Genomic DNA, 14985 nt, shown 5'->3' with positions numbered 1-14985 from the left:
GCTTTCTCTAATTGTGGCGAGTGGGGGCTGCTCATTGTGGTGGCTTCTCTTTGTTGCAGAGCATGGGCTCTAGGCGCGTGGGCTTCAGTAGTTGTGGCACGCGGGCTCAGTAGTTGTGGATCGTGGGCTCTAGAGTGCAGGCTCAGTAGTTGTGGCACACGGGCTTAGTTGCTCTGCGGCATGTGGGATCTTCCCGGACCAGGGCTTGAACCCATGTCCCCTGCATCGGCAGGCAGATTCTTAACCACTGCACCACCAGGGAAGTCCTGAAGGGAAATTTTTTAAAGCATCATATTATTAATTGAAAAGGCCTAAACATGTTCTGCAGGACATAGTACTTAGGGGTGAAGTCATTGCTGTTAATAGTATTTGATGAAGCGCCCTAGATGGTGCTGGTCAGATGGAGAAGAGATATCTGAAAGAGAGATGGCACCCTGAGGGCGTCAGGGAAAGAGGATCTGGGGGGTTGGGGCAAGGAAGGACAGAAAATATGATTGTGACTACTGCCACTGTAACCATGATGCTAAGTGTAGGGATGGATTAATTTGATTGCTGTTCTGAAAAAAAAGTTTCACATAGAAATGGGACATTTCGCAATAATGTCTTGTGAAGAACATACTATCGACAACTGGCAAAAGCTGCTGTTAGCAGCAGGACTGTTGGTTCAACTTTCATGGCTTACAGTTTATGGCACTCATCGTGCAACAAAAACCGGGAGAGGCTTTGAGTTTGCCTAGTTTAATACTTTAGGTTCATAAACACTTGAAAGGCAACGAATTTGGGGTGAAAAAGTCCTAGGTTTAATTAACATCCTGTGATGAAGTGTTGAATTTTGAAGACAGTTGCTGAAGAATGCCGATTCTTTGGTTGAAGAGGGTCAGAGGTCTTGTTGGAGTTAGTTACCCTAGAGCCCAGTTACTTTATTTATTTTATTTTTATTTTTTGCGGTATGCGGGCCTCTCACTGCTGTGGCCTCTCCCTGTGCGGAGCACAGGCTCCGGACGCGCAGGCTCAGCGGCCATGGCTCATGGGCCCAGCCGCTCCACGGCATGTGGGATCTTCCCGGACTGGGGCACGAACCCATGTCCCCTGCATTGGCAGGTGGACTCTCAACCACTGCGTCACCAGGGAAGCCCGAGCCCAGTTATTTTTTATCTCAATCCACCACTCTTCTTCCCTCTCCCTCACCACCCACGCTTCAGAAGTCAATGCCAGCAGGGAGTGAAAAATTTAATGATAATGAATACATAACTCATAGAAAGGATATTCCACATTTCCTATTCTTATTTACAGGACATAATCCACATTCAAAGATAATGGTGAGTCGGGTGTGGGCATGCTACGATATTTATTGTGATTCATAGAAAGTATGTGTGATCCTGAGTTTGCAGAATTTGTGGTTTGTCCTTTGACCTCTTTGATAAAACATTTTGTTTAACAAGTTCCTAGCTCAAGTAATAGAAAAACTTTTTATACATATAGAACGTTTTTTTTTTCCTATAAAGAAAGGGGTCACGTTCTATGATAGATGAGATCCTGGCCTTCCCTCTCATGCCAAAATCTCTCTGATCTCCTGACCTCACCAGCTGACTCCTTGCCACCTGGATGTCACTCCCCTATGCCAGTTATCCAACCTCTGACTGCCAAACATGATATTAATGGCTGAGAAGGGCCATGAGACTGACCCTCACGGCTCTGGTAGGTCAAACTCTGTTTACGCAAACTGACAAGGACAAGTTGAGAAAAGTAAATGCAAGAGATGAGAAATATCTCTGGTAGTAAAGTTGTGCCTTACAGATCTTTGATCTTTTCCTTGTGTTAGGGACTTAATGCTTCTGGGGATTTCCTGGTGTCATAGCAATACTCCATAGGGACCATTTCTGTACTTTTCCTAACTTTGTTTGAAAAAAATTAAAGCAGCCTTGGCATTCATTACTCATAGGATGGTTAATCTGACACAGATAATGGGTGGATGAAATTCATTTTTCACCTATAACTATATTTTAGGGTGGGAAAGAAACATGCTTTCAGTCAAAACTGTATGAGTTAGACTCTCATATGAACTACTTATTAGCCATGTGTCCATTGTCAATATTTATCCTTTTGAGTTTGTTTTCTTTTCTGTAAACATTTGGACCTAAAAATATTAACTTGATTTGAAAGGATTTTTGGGGATTAGGAAAAGAGAATGAGATTGTACGATATTTAATTTAGTAAAGTACCAAGCATGTAGACAGTGCTCAGTGCATGGGATCTACTATCAAGATATGAAAATACAAGGTTTGGTAATTTGAAAAAAGTCATTCTCTTTCCTGGGATGATAGATAATACAGTAGGTAAGATCAGTTCATTTAGAAAGTGGTAACTCCAAAATCCATCATTTTTCTCTAATGCCATTCTGTAAAGACAGTATTAACTGAAAATAATTAATACCTCAAAATCTCAGGAAAACAGCATGACTTTTCTAGTTTCTCTAGTCACTTTGTTCTAATGTATTATTATAGATCCTTAATGTATGAATCCCAGGAAGTGACTTATTGTTAGAAATCTTGCCATTATAGCTTCAGGGTAATAACTTTAATCATAGAGTCTGCTCAGGCTGAGGGTAGAGCCTTATTCATATGCTTACCAACAGGACTAAGCAAAATTCAATTTAAATCTACTACATTATACACCTATACCAAAAGATTAACTTAAAATGAAGCACGATGGCAATGCATGACACTTTCTGCCTTGTTAACTGAGGCAAACCAAAATGGACCAAATTACTACTTAACCCATGTAGAATAAAAAATACTAGAAAGCTTACCAAATAGATATTCACGTTGCAAGGACTCATCTGCAAAACTTCCCCCCAGAAGTTTGTTGAATGAATATTTAATATTCACTATTATGTTTTTTTCATACTTAATCAAGGAAAATTCAAACCTATCACAACAAAGGCTAATCATAGAGGGAAACAAATTGATTGTTTAAGATTGATGATCTGAATTCCCGTGTTTCATAAGCAAAGCAGCTATCTGTTAAGGGGCATAACAGGTTTTAAAAGGAAAAGGATTAAGGGTTTTATTTTCCTCACCTGAGGCACAAAATGAGTGAGTTTTTTTTTTCAAGTTAATTTTCATTTCATCTGGCTCAGGTGTCAGGGATCTATATTTATCTCGGTTTAGGCATACGTCCGAAGCACTGGAAGTCTCAGGATGTCAATGGCTTTCACATGTCAGGATAACCTTAAAGACAGAGGAGTCGTCAGGACCCTGAGCCTCATTTCTGAGTTCTCAGCTGCTGTGCTGTGGAAATCATGTGTTTATTTTCTGCATCTCCTCCTACAACAGTCACTCTGAAGCCAGTTTTAAGATCCTACATCTGGGCAAGCAAGCGCCTCTAGAAGTTGGTGAGCACAATTATTTGTTTAGGGGTGTGGCTATAAATGTCTTTGTAGTTGATGGACTATAATCTAGTAAGTATTAGTAATTGTTATTTCTAACTCCTTAAGAAGATAAACATTAACTGGTATAATAATTTAGTTTATGATGCTTCTTTTAACAGAGTTATAAACTTTCAACTAAATGGACAGACTTAACACAAATTTTTCATTTCCACTAGTCTCTCAATTCATCCTATGAAATTTCCATTTGCATATTTTCATACCTTTTATTTAGAAAGTATCAGAAACTTGAACTAATTATTTTAAAAAGTACAATTTTAGTGGAAAATTTTCTTCCTTCAGATTCTCTTAGTTGATCTGGCATGTCCTAATCTAAAATGATTTCTTATTTTATTTCAATTTCTGTGCATCTTCTTTTAAAAATGTTACTCTTTTGAAAAGGATGCTCTAAAATTCTGACCAGTTCAATATTTTGCTTCCAAACTGGAAAAACATGTTTTAAATGAGACTAGAAGTTGAATGACCTGTGTTCATGGGAGCTAAAAATGTTTTTTGGTGTGTTGTCAAGACTGATAATTTAAAAGACTCAATCCTCTTTACAAACTGACTCCTAGAAGGAAAAAAGAATCATTCCATACATAAGCTTATTGATCACTAGTGATCACAGAAATTGTATTGACTGTGGGCACCAGATATTTGAGGGGAGGGGATTTTGTTACATAGAAGAATTTTTGTTACATGGTATGTTTCATACAATGGCTATATAAGACCAGGAAACACTTCAAAGAATGCTAATGACTTACTCAGACAGGAAACTTAAGGATATACTTATTTAGAGACAAAATTAAGTGCTGATACAAAAAAAAGCAGTTCCCTCAGACTCTCTATGCTATGCTACAAAGTCTGAGAATGAATTGGACAGGTTTCTTTACCTTTAAAGAAGGTCATTTCCTTTTATTCTTTGGAGAATGGTTTCTTGGAGCTGTGCTGAATTCAGGGGAAAGCATTCTAGACTGATACTTATAAAAGTATTAGCTTTTGTTCACTTCCTGTGAGAGAATTCAGAACTCAGGTAGGATCAGGATCAGATGAAGAGAAATAGGCAACCCGTCTTGTTTTCAGGTATACCTGACTAAGTAATAGAAGTGCGATTTGTGGGGCAATATATGAGACTCCTGCAGTCCTGACAAGGGGAAAGGAGAGATATTTTCAGATGACGTACAACACAAACTGTAATTATTTGGAATGGGATCATTTTGTAAAGGACAATCAGGACTTTGCAATGAACTGTTCCCAGAGTTTCAGAAAGAAAACCAACACCTGAGGATAATAAAATGATTTTCACCTGGGAAAAGAAGGTTAGCTCCTGAACTCAGAAGAATCATTGTTAGGAAAAAAAAAAAAAGAAAAGAAAAAGGAAAAAGCAAAAGGCTTTAAAGTGCTAACAAATTAGTGGCAAAGACCAAGTAAGACTGCAGAGTGGACCAATCAAATGGAAGAATATATTTTTCTTAGAGCAAAAAAATACAGAGTAATATATTGCTGTTGATGTGACTAAGGCTAGTTTTGCTTTTAGCACAGATTGCTGATTGAGATTACTAATTAAGGAATTTAATAGTATTTACAAACGAAGCTTCACAGTTGAATTCTTTGAAAAAAATTCATAAAATTTTGAAATGAAAAAGAAATGCTTTAAAATGAAAAGTGTTTTTTATTGGTCAGTTGTTTATATGTTTTGATGCTTTTGGATGAAAATTGAAAAGTGTGTCGCCACTTTACTACAACCTAAAAGATCTGGAGTAAGAAGCAGGGCGGTGCTGGTGGAGGAGGGATGCTATTTCCATATCAGCTTCCTGGAATCAGAAATAATGTCTAATCCAAAATGATCCTCTCAATCACAAACAATGAATTGTCAGGAAAAGGAAATAGTCTAAAGCTAGCTTAAGTGCCCAGGGAATAAAAAGAGAAATATAGTTCAGTAAATAGTTTTACTGTTTCGTGTGTTTTATGTTGAAGTATAGATATTGGCTAAGCCACTGGAAACTTTTTTCCATTACAAAGGGCAGTTAGTAGGTATGCCAGTGATTCCACAAGGAACTTTCCAGCCATTTCTTTATGGAGAAGGGTAAGGTGAATTCTGCTTTGTGTCTTCTGGCAAATTTAGTCGTGTGGAGAATAAATAACACTTTTAAACTGGTGCTTGATAGTACGCTGTTAATAGTTTAAGATGTTTTGAAATATACCCAGAGACCTTTGTCACACAAACACTAGCATCTGAAGGAGGAAATGACAGAAAACTGGCAAACATTCCGGAGGGGACATAGCAGACAGCTTGGCTACAGTCACCAAGGTCTCCAGAGTGTGCTCAAATAGAAAAGCATTGTTCACCCTTCAGTGTTTGTGAAGTTTAAAAGTGGAATGAGAACAGTTTTAAAAATGATTAGTTTGATCTCTTAATGTTGTTTTTTTTCTTATTAAATCTTCCAAACCTCCCACTTTAATTTTTAGGAAATCAAAAGGGATAGTAGTAGTCATGAGAACGCAGTCTTACTGAAATTCATTTGGAGGCTCACTTTGTTCTATGTGGAACTTCATCATTACTCTATTTGAGATGTAACAGATGCTATTGTAAGGGGTCTTTCTTGTGTCTCACTCTAGGAAGCTTTAGAAATAAAGTAATAAAAGGTTATTCAGTACAGTGGGCCCAAAGCATGGACCCTAAACACGTCTTCTCAGAGCAGGCATACATTTTAATAAGTGGGATCTTTTCTACAAGTATTCTTACTTTAAGGCAGAACCCTAAAACAGCAAAAAGCTATTTTGATTGGATAGATAATGGAGTCACTATCTTTCAGATACGCTTATTCACTGATGCATTTGTTGAAAAATATTTATGAGCACTTACTGTGTGTCAGACAATGTTGTAGGCTACAGAGAACATTATTAGAAACCTTATTGTGCTGGACATTTATAAGGATGCAGGATTTTTTTTCAGGTGGTGGTTCTACATTTTGTTTATATGGAATGAAACCTTTTGATGAAAATTAAAAAAGAAAAAGTTAAGTTAGTAAACGATGAAGACGTAAGTTGAATTCTGTGGATACTTTCCCACCACTGCCCACAAACAGACCCCTTAAGCAGCGGTCAGTCTCCTGAAGAAAATAGGCTAAACAAGTGACTTAAAAATAATGCTATATGTAGAGGAGGAGTAGAAGGAATATACCGGGCAGAGTTAGCTTCTCGCCATTGCCTTTCCAAATGCATAATTAACTCTTAAAATTCTAACTAACTAACATACAGCACATGGAAATACCTCCAGAAAAAAATAACTGCACTGTAGACTATGAAGCCTTAGGTTTCATAGCTTCCTAAATTTATTTCTGGTTGAACTATTTTTGTCTGAAATGGGGAACGTATATAATCTAAATTGTAGCTGAGTCTCTTGGTTAGGGGGGAAGACCTCTAGTTTGCATGGAAACCTCTAGTTGATATGAGCCCCATCCTTTTAAGAGCTGCTTGGTCAAAAGTCACATCCAAGCAGTCGGGTTAGACAGGCAATTACAGTGCAAGAGAACATGAGCTGTGATAAGGGCAATGCTCAGTGATAAGGGCTCTGTTTGGTGATAAGGGCTCTGTTTACAGAACTTTGCTATTAGGTAGAGTCTATACTTCCTGCTGTGATGTAAGCTCCATGAAGGCAGGAGTCATTTGTAACTTAGTATCAGAAATATCCAATGCCGGACACATAGTAAGCACTCAATAGACAGATTGTATCCATTTATTCAAAAATAGGTCTAAATCATTTTTTTTTTTTTTTTTTTTTGCGGTACTTGGGCCTCTCACTACTGTGGCCTCTCCCGTTGCGGAGCACAGGCTCCTGACGCGCAGGCTCAGCAGCCATGGCTCACGGGCCCAGCAGCTCCGCGGTATGTGGGATCCTCCCGGACTGGGGCACGAACCTGTGTCCCCTGCATTGGCAGGCGGACTCCCAACCACTGCACCACCAGGGAAGCCCTAAATCATTTCTTTAATTAATTTTTACTGGCGTATAGTTGCTTTAACAATGTTGTGTTAGTTTCTGCTGTACAGCAAAGTGAATCAGTTGTACGTATACATATAGTCATTCTTTTTTAGATTTCCTTCCTATTTAGGTCCCCAGAGATCATTGAGTATGGTTCCCTGTGTTAAACAGTAGGTTCTCATTAGTTACCTATTTTATACATAGTAGTGTATATATGTCAACTAGGTCTAAATCTTTTCTAACCCAAAATGTTCACCTTCCAATGAGGTCTATGAATAGAATTTTAAGAATTTTTAGTCATTTAAAATAATTTTAAATCTTTGTTTTTTTACCCATCTCTTATGCTTAGCACATTTTAAAATATCCAAATTGACATAAATCTCTACTCTAAAGTAATATATAGATGTATGCAGATTTTTGAGTGAGAAATTCTCAGGTAGGTAGTTTCATGGACAGTCACCATCACTGGCACCAACCCCGCCTTTCCCAGAATGTCTGTTTTTTTTTTTTTTTTAAATTGGTGGAGGGGGGTGTATAGGGCAATCATCTATTAAAATTAATTACAGGGCTTCCCTGGTGGCGTAGTGGTTGAGAGTCCGCCTGCCGATGCAGGGGACGCGGGTTCGTGCCCCGGTCCGGGAAGATCCCACATGCCGCGGAGCGGCTGGGCCCGTGAGCCATGGCCGCTGAGCCTGCGCGTCAGGAGCCTGTGCTCCGCAACGGGAGAGGCCACAACAGTGAGAGGCCCACGTACCACACACACAAAAAAAAATTAATTACAAAATTTAACAGAGAAACATTCTATATTTCATATTACACTAAGTATGTAAACTCACAGGGATAATTTCTCAGTGAGTCAAGTCTATGAAGCTCATTCATCTCAGCTAATGCCACTGCAGCTTTAGTCCTTTTCCCCAATCTACATGGAAAGCTTAGCTGCGCTTGCTTGTGTGTTCAGTCTCTTAGATGTCTTCACTATATGTACCAAGTTTCTGGATAAAGCCAGAGAAGAGCTCTTTGCTCAGTTGTTGCACTCTGGGTCCAATGGTCATCTTTAAGATTTGCTAACAGGCAACGAATAGATTTTGATTTCTCTACTTCTTACTTGTTGGGAAACCACAGTATGTATAGTAGTTGTTCTTTGCTAGCCTGATCACACATACCTCCCAAACCCTCCCTTGGGGTGGATGTAGAAGCCAGTGGGTAGTAGAGATGCAGATATCATTATCTGTTCTCTTCCTCAATTCACCGGTCGGAGTTCCTTCCAGACCTCGTTGAGAGTTTCTTTGCCTCCAGTTAGCCAAACTTCTGTGTTTTGCATTCTTATACCGCAGTCCTATTACAGTATTTCAGCAAAATTCTGTTTTACCAGACGAAGTCAGGAGAAACAGGATTAGGCAAGGAAAAAAGTGAATTCTAATGTTGAGAGGCGAGCAGAAAGGAAGCTTACTGTAATGACTCCCACTATCTTCTCTACCCCATTAATAATCCTCCTGAGTTTGAAAGATGCCATTTTGTTTTCTCTCTCACATCTCCCATGCGGAGCTCTGTACATAGTAACAGCAAGAGCATTTCTGAAGCTGCAATCCTGTAGAATAAAGAAAAGCAATTGAAACCATCTGAATGGGCTTTTGTGAGAAGAAAACTTGGTTAATAATTATTTACCATGGCAGAGCAGCAGCTATGAAGCTTGGCTTTTTTCTGCGGCTTAAGGCTAGAAGTCAACTTCTAGCAGGTCTACTGATGTTCACATTTGTTCATGGCAAAAGCTGCAAACATTGGAAGTGGGAATAGTTCTTGGCACAGTCTTAAACCAAGATCCACTCATTTTTATAAGTGAGGACCCTGAGGCCCGTAGAAGTGAAGTGAGCTTTTGTGTCCTGGCCTAGCCATTGGATTGTCATTCTCATTTCCCTTTCTGCAGTTTTTCTAGGTCCCCCCTTCCCATCAACACCAACATCTAGTTTTTATGGTTTCAACCTATAACCTAGATGTTGAAGAGACCCAAATCTGCGTTTCATGACCCCATTCTCTTCCCTGGGCTTTAGACTCATCCATTTATGTGCCTGCTGGTCAAGTTCTAGACATGGATGCCCTACTCTTGAGCTGAAAGTATCTAACCTCTTTCAACACATAACCTTGTTACTCTGTTCTGATTCATGATGTGCATTTTATGCTCAAAGTTAAATTGTAAACAAACCCAAGAGTGGTGTGTTTCTTCCTCTGCTTGAATCTCTCTTATAATGTTCAGTAAAATATGTGCACGTGCATGTACTCTGCAAATACTTTTAAACAAATAGGATGGATTAAATTATATGAGCTAATTATAACCTACTGGTGGGCTCAGGGCACTCTGATAATAATTATGCAAAATGCCTAGTATTTAATGAGAGGCAGTGTAAATTATTGGTTGAGATGCACTCGCAGCTAGATTGAAAAGGTTTGAAACTTGGGATCTGCCACTTACCAGCTGTGTGACCTTGGGCAAAATAGTAAACCTCTTTGTGTCTCTGCTTCCTTGTCTGTTAAATAAGAATAATAAAAGTACCGTCTTCATGGCTCAGTAGTTCAAAATAAACAAGTGACTATACGTAAAATACTTACATAAGTGCCTTGCACAAGTGCTATAGAAGGGTTAACTATTATTATTTAATTCTCACAATAATTTTATATAGGCAGTGTTACCCTCACATAAGACTGAGTAAACAGACTCACAGAGATTAAGATACTGGCCCAGGGTCCTGCAGCTAGTTTGTGAAAATGCTAGATAGAACTATCCTCTCCCCCCGCCCAAATCTCTTATTTCCTCTCCATTCTTTCCTTTTATCTTGTTACTCCGAGCCTGAAACCTAGAATCCATTTTTGATTTTTTACCTCTCTACCTAGCTCATTAAGATTTGCTAACAGGCAATGAATAGATTTTGATTTCTCTACTTCTTACTTGTTGGGAAACCACAGTATGTATAGTAATTGTTCTTTGCTACAGGCAGTGTAAATCACCAAAGCTTAGCTGTTCATGCTACCTTCTAAATATCTCCTCGTCTCTACTAAATATCTCTGAAATCTTTCCCAATGTCTTCTTCCTCAACCACTGCATGAATTCAGACCATATCATTTCCTACCTAGATTATTTCAAAAGACTTTCTCATGCCTTAGCTCCAATCTCTTCTCCATGTTACACCACAGCCATCTTCCTAAATCCAAATTTTATCATATACTCCTTCCCTAAAATGCCTGAGTGATTCTATATTGCTTTCAAGAGAAATTCCTGAGGGAATGAATTCCTAGGTGTTCAAGCACAACCCTCAGTGGTATATTACGCATGTTAGGGTTTCATGATGTCATTTCTGCCCACCTCTCCAATGTCCTTTCTTGTCTTTTCTAAAACTCGTACATTGAGTCAAAGCCATACCAAACTATTTATATTTCCGTAGTTTTACGTTTTCTTATGCATCTGTATTTTGGGGGTATGCCTTTGATCCCTTTGCTGTCCTTTCACATCCTTCCATGACCCACCATTCTTCTCCCCACCTGCGTGTAGGTGTCACAATGTATTATAATTGTCTGTTTACAAATCTGTCTTCCTAGGCATGCTGTGAGCTACTTGCAGGAAAATATATCAGGTTTTTGTTTTTTGATTCTCTCATTTTATCCCAATTAAAAGTCCAGGCTAAAAAAAAAAAAAAAAAAAAGTCCAGGCTAAGAATGCTTAAGGAATTTATTTTATTTTACCCTTGCAAGGGCAACAGGTTAATGACACATGTGAGAGTGTCATTGGAGGAATAAAAGCATAAATAAATGAAAAGCAAAGTTAATGATTCAAACTGTTCTAGGAAAGTAGCTTCAAAAGTAATCTGAAATTTTCAAAAATGCGAAAGAGTTTGATAGGGGAAACGATCCAATATGAGAACCGATAAAGATCATTGCAGAAAGACTGCAGACAGAGTTTGCTTATCTTCTGGGTTGTGATCTGGCTGTGAAGGGAGCCAGATCAGAAGTTGGTTCAGGTTGCAGGCGTGACTGCCTGGCAGGTGCTTGCCATGTAGGCAAGAGGTTGAGGGCAAGATAAGATTAGGGAAGGACATGTACTATGATGGGTAAGGTGAGTTCAGAGTCTAAATTCTTCCTTCTCTGGGAAAATAAGGACTAGCAAGTGAGTGCTGGAAACTAGAGAGTCAGAAGTAGTATCTCATGGCACTCAGCTCAGTTTTAACAGTTGTTTAAATCAGATTAGATTTTGGCACAGTAGATCTCAAAAAATTGGTGTGCATGAGAATAACCAAGAATGCTTGTATGATCAGGCCACGCAAGATGGCTGTTCTCTTGCTCTCTGTACATCCACTGCTCAACCAGTCCCTGCCCACCTACATCCTACCCACGTGACTGACCTTCCCTGTTAATCATTGAGTCTAATCAATAAACGCCTACAAACTTGTCCCAGGCCCCAGCTAGTGATTGTTCTAATCTGTGGATCAGAACATCTCCACCAAGATAGCTTATCAAAGGGGGAAGTGAAGGATGTGCTCCTCTGCTGGTTTCCGTGGTAACCAGTGACCCAACCTGATGTCAACTGGTAACCTTCCTCCCGCGCCACCCCCGCACCCAGCAAAGACTGCTGTGTGTCCTGCTCATTGTCTGCCGCACTGTCACTCCAGGACCTTGCTTCACACATGTAAGATCCCTCATCCACTGAACCACTGATGTCTCTGTCACTGACTCCAGGCTGTTTCTCTAGTCTTGAGGCTGGGCAAGCACAGGGCTCGCAGGCCTGCGGGGTGAAGCCCAACAGTGCTTAACTTAGTACTCATAGTGCCTGCTTTTAAGAAACTCATTGTTGTTATAATTATCTTCATCATCATTGTCATCATTACTCTTATTGTTTTCCTAATCTACATTTGTACCCTGTTCTCCCCACCTCACTGATTACCTAAAAAAAATTTTTGTTAAATATCAAGGGTTTTTTTGTTTTATTTATTTATTTATGGCTGTGTTGGGTCTTCGTTTCTGTGCGAGGGCTTTCTCTAGTTGCGGCAAGCGGGGGCCACTCTTCATCACGGTGCACGGGCCTCTCACTATCACGGCCCCTCTTGTTGCAGAGCACAGGCTCCAGGTGCGCAGGCTCAGTAATTGTGGCTCACGGGCCCAGTTGCTCCGCGGCATGTGGGATCTTCCCAGACCAGGGCTCGAACCCGTGTACCCTGAATTGGCAGGCAGATTCTCAACCACTGCACCACCAGGGAAGCCCATGATTACCTAAAATTTTAATCCCTTCTACATACTGACTTTGTCTTAATCCCTTCTAAGTCATTTAAAATTCACCTACTATTATCTTGATAGCCCTTTCCCGGGAGGGTCCCTAGTCCCCTAGTGATACTATGCTATTCTTTTGTGCTCTTTTGCAGATACAAGAATAGTATAATATCTTCAACATAGTGGCTGGGACTTGGTGGTTCAGACTTAAAATACTCTCCTAGCTATTGATACTTTTTTTTTTTTTTTTTTTTTTTTTTCCCCGGTACGCGGGCCTCTCACTGTTGTGGCCTCTGCCGTTGCGGAGCACAGGCTCCGGACGCGCAGGCTCAGCGGCCATGGCTCACGGGCCCAGCCGCTCCGCAGCATGTGGGATCCTCCCGGACCGGGGCACAAACCCGTGTACCCTGCATCGGCAGGCGGACTCTCAACCACTGCGCCACCAGGGAAGCCCTATTGATACTTTTGAAACAGGGTTATAAAGCTCTTTGATGTTTCATGGTCCTTCGGCTGATGACCTGCCCTTCCCTGTGCCCTGGCCCATGGTCTTCATCTCAGCAGGATCTTTTACTCCGTACTTGAAACTGCTACTTTTACCTCAAAATCTTTGTCCAGTGTCATTTTGCAAACCCCATAATAATCTCTCCCGTTCCTTATCACTATCTCATCTTCTAATTTTCCTTCTTTGAAGTTCTATTTACTCTGTTCCAAAATTCTAGGCAATTATGCTACCAAATATGTCAGAGCCTCCTGATAACGCTGGCATGAGGAGTCAAGCTTTTTAGCTGCCTTATTACTGTACATGCCCTTCAGCCAGGAACCGCCAGAAAGATGCCTAGAGTTGAAAAAGTTGAATTCATTACTTACTGCAAAGAGGGAGAAGTGTATACCGTATGGAACCAATGGTGACTTGGTCTGAGGTGTTTAGAAAGGATGTCTTATAGAATTTGAACTTCGGTTGAGTGATTTGGGGAGAGGGTTTAAGGAAGTAGAGCATTGCTCTGAATTGAATGTCGTTAGGAAGCAGGGTGATTTGTACAATTTGGTGCCTTGATAAGTCTTATCTAGGAAGAGGAAAGAGGAGACTGGCTGGGTGATGAAGCAGTGGTGACCCATATTAGCTAGGAAAGGGGGACATGTGCTGTCTGTGGCTTAGACAGTGTTCATGATTGGTCTGTATTCAGACACAATTACAGAGTGTCTTGTTTTTGTCTTGATTCTTCATGATCATAGAGTGCCCTCATCTAGCGTCGATGTTCTGTGAAATTGTTTACGTTCAACAAGAGGATACCAAGGCCAGGCTGTCAGTGCCAGGCCAGTGTCCAGAAACAACAAGACCTAACAGATAGCACCAGGCCGGGTCCTGGATGTCAGGGGCTGTTTTCTCTATCTCATGATAAAATTTTTTGCTACTTCAGTAATTAAACCTACTTCCATGAAATCCACTTTCCACTACTTTGGCAATAAGATTTTCATACAGTTTCTTTGTAATTTCCTCCCTAAGTGCTATGGTATGCTCAACACGCTGGGTATTTTAATACAAAATTTCATTCCCTTATGCTAGCAGTACGATGATGACCACAAGAGAAGAGTAATCTGGGTATAATAAAAGTATACAAATTGCTTAGGGAATTGATTAATTTTTTCATACTTATACCATAAACACTGATTTGTTATATAAATGAAAATATATACCATTGGCAGATAGGAAATAGATGGAATAAAATCTTAATTTTATTGAGTGAAAGTTACTCGTGAAGAAATTAGAGGGTCTTTCCACTTACTACAGAGAGAAAGAGCTTAATAATCAGAGACTGTAGAATCTTGGAGCTGGGAATGATCATAAATCAACATATCTCCGGAAATATACATCTAAGTTAAACTAATGTAAATGTGGTTAAAAAACTTTCTACTTAGACATTCTAGATGCCTCCTAAAATAAATGGGATAATCTTACTTTTTCTCTTACATAATAGACTATCATTACCATAAGTTTTGCTTAAAGAAAAGAACATATTGTGAGTGATTCAAGTTCATCACTGAGTAATATTCAATATTTAAGTAATGTGTGGATTTAAAATAGGTAGAACCATTGACAAATGTCCTGTGCTGATAATTTGCTTTGTAACTTGTCATAGGTCTGTAGAGGCAGTGCTGTGGGGCTCTGAGGAGGGGAGGAGGTGAGATGAGTCTGTATAAACTAGGCTTAGTCATGCATGAGAAAACATCTTTCCATAATGTAATATTTAAGGTATTTAGAATATTGTTAAATATAACACTTTCTTTGACTTACACATATATGCTCTTCAAACATGAGCTATATAAT

General features: G+C 39.7%; 1 protein-coding gene across 6 annotated transcripts in view; it reads left to right on the top strand.

The window, feature by feature from the left end:
• LOC111164621 (platelet glycoprotein 4) overlaps positions 1-14985 on the top strand; it is a 148467-nt gene that overhangs the window by 61859 nt on the left and 71623 nt on the right. For 2 of the 6 annotated variants that reach the window (XM_089917764.1, XM_089917763.1), the window contains exon 1: positions 3231-3394. The exons of the other annotated variants lie outside the window; for them this stretch is intronic. The gene's annotated coding sequence lies outside the window, so the exon portion shown is untranslated. Of the gene's footprint in view, positions 1-3230; positions 3395-14985 lie in introns of those variants that run through there. 6 annotated transcript variants of the gene reach the window in all.

This window comes from Delphinapterus leucas, chromosome 9, assembly GCF_059928025.1.
Source record: "Delphinapterus leucas isolate spDelLeu-1000000601 "Yukka" chromosome 9, BTC_Dleu_Yukka2, whole genome shotgun sequence".
NCBI lineage: Eukaryota > Metazoa > Chordata > Mammalia > Artiodactyla > Monodontidae > Delphinapterus > Delphinapterus leucas.
Note: the sequence above shows the minus strand (reverse complement) of the source record. Positions and strands in the feature narration are given on the sequence as shown.